Raw genomic sequence first — 2626 nt, forward strand, 5'->3', positions numbered from 1 at the left:
GCACATGGTGGATTCTCTTTTCCCTTCATCTCAACTACTGAGTCTAGCAATTTGAGACTGTAAACCCTAGATTTACTTTAGGGGACCACAGATGAGTTTCAGGAGGATGATATCATAAAGCAACCTGACTTTGTGAAGTCACCACAACAATGCAGTTCCTCTGACTGAGTGGCCCAAGTCTTTTTCGGTTCCACTAGATACTGTGGCCTGTGCTTCTTGTGTTTTAATGTCAATAGCCTTAGTTGCTATGAGGGCAATGAGACAAGTTCAGTTTTCCCCAGGAAAGGCTGCAGGAGCCAGGATTACCCAGCAGCCATCTCAGAAGAGGGGATACAGGTCTCTGAGCACACATAGCTGCCTACACTAACACTTTCAATAAATAGCCTGACTGCAAACAAATATCAGAAAATTATCTCAATAGAACAAATTAAAATATTGCATTTCTATCTGATTGTTTTGCTTCTTTTTTTAATTACTTGGAATGTTTTTGTGTGTGCATGTGTGTGTATTTGTTTTTTTTTTTTTTAAATAAAGAGATAGCCATTAAGAGGTGGATTCTGCAAACTGTTTGGCCTTCACCTCCAGCCTCAGACGTCAACAGATTCTTTGCTGCAATGATGATGTTCTTCATCATCATGGTGACCATCATGGGATGCACGCCCCCAGAGACCAGAATGATATAGCTGACTTTCTTCTTAATTTCTTCAAAATCCATGTCTCCCACTAATTTGGGCTTGGCAGTGATGGGATCATGATCCTGATTTATTCCCACATCAATGACAGCAGCTCCTTCCTTGATCATATATGCTGGAATTAGATTAGGGATGGATGCCTGCAGCAGATACCAGGATATCTGCAAGAATTGTGTGCTTCTTCAGCTGCTCCTTGGGAGTGTAATGGTGAAATATCATCACAGTGGCATCCCCTCTGGGATGTTCATGCCTGCCATCTGTATGCAGCAGCATTGTAATGGGCATGCTGACATTCTTGGACCTGCCGGTACACAACCATTTTCTTCCCCAGTGTGGGAATGCTGTCTGCTTAACGATCTCCCACACACCCCAGGGCATCAAAGGGAGCATAGAGTAGTGGTGCAGTTACATGAGCCCCACATTGATCACAGGAAAGCCATCCACATCCTTATCTGGAGCCACAGCACTTGCAGACCTTCCTCTCATGAATGTGCTCAGGAAGAGGGAGCTGAATCAGGAGGTCATCTACATTGTCATCACTGTTGAGCTTGCCAATTAAATCCAGCAGCTCTTCCTCTGAAATGGAGGTAGGTTTCAAAATTGTTTCACTGCTCATTCCCACAACCGCTGTAGCCTTGGTCTTGTACAATGCATAAGAGTGTGTGGGATGATGACCACCTGAATCGAAAGTTCAGAGTCTGAGTCAGAGATCAGTAAAGGTTTTTATTCTTTCTCATGAGAAAGGGCACAGTCCCCGGCACTCAAGGAGCATCAGCCAGGGAGTACGAGATGTGGAAGCTCACAGGCTTCTTTTATCCCAATCCCAACTCCTACTGCTAACCACTATCCTACCTCACCATTGGCTGGTGAGGGAAGCTCACAATCTTCCAACTAAGTCTAACTGATCAGAACAAAGCAATCATTACCATAATTATTCATAACCAATCTGAACCCTATCAGAGGACACTGTTTTACAAAACCTCATTATGGATTTCCTGTTACAAAATTTAGGGGCAACCAATCAGAAGAGGATAATTGAGGTTCAGTTTTGGTTTCCTTTCATCATTTCAGGAGAAATCATGTGTTTCTCAGGAAATGAAACTGAAACCTAACAGGTTGGCAAAATGTAGCAGAGAGAGATAAGAATGTAATGGTGTATTAGTGAGGGATCTTCACTGGGAGCCATCCCTCACAGGGAGCTATCCCTCACAGGAGTCACTTGCAGGGTTTTCTCCCACCAGGACACACTCAAGTGGGGCCTTTTGTGACCTATTGCTCCACTTCCTGCCCAGCTTCCTGCCTGATCTGCTGGGCCAGTTTCTTTCCAGAAATCACAATGTCCTCATTTCTGGCTGCAGTTGCATGCAACAGTTAGCAGGCTCTCAGTGCTGGCAGCAGGAGTCACTCCATCTTTGGGCAAAAGGGTCACTGGGGCTGCCATGCCACCACGGGCAACACTCGAACCAGCCATGAATCCAGGAACACACTGCACCCGCAGTCACCTCGCCTGGCCGAGAAGGCTGATATTTCTTTTCTTTCTTTCTTTTTTTTAAGCATCAAAAGCACCAATTGTCAATATATATTGCCTCCTATATGCATAATGTAGTCACTGCCCTCAAGGAGATTACAGTCTAATGGTGGAGATAACATGCAAAAAATATAAATAAAACAAACCATATAGAAGATAAATAGGAAATAATTAACCGAAGAAAGGCACTGTAAATGAAGAGATATTGAGGAAGACTTTCTATAGAAGGTCAGATTTCAATTTGGGACTTGAAGTCAGGGAAGTCAGTGGTCAGAGCAGAAAAGGGAGTGTTCCAGGCATGGGGGACAGCCAGAGAAAAGTGTGGAGCTGAGAGAAGGACTGTTTTGTTGGTATAGCTGCCAAGAGGCCACTGTCACTGAATCAATGAATACACATCAGGGATTAA

The 2626-nt window shown here is 44.1% G+C and overlaps 1 pseudogene; it reads right to left on the reverse strand.

The window, feature by feature from the left end:
- Positions 1-543: 543 nt before the first annotated feature.
- LOC118852400 lies at positions 544-2133 on the reverse strand (annotated as a pseudogene).
- Positions 2134-2626: the final 493 nt, after the last annotated feature.

The sequence above is a fragment of the Trichosurus vulpecula genome, chromosome 5 (assembly GCF_011100635.1).
Source record: "Trichosurus vulpecula isolate mTriVul1 chromosome 5, mTriVul1.pri, whole genome shotgun sequence".
In the NCBI taxonomy this organism is placed as follows: Eukaryota; Metazoa; Chordata; class Mammalia; order Diprotodontia; family Phalangeridae; genus Trichosurus; species Trichosurus vulpecula.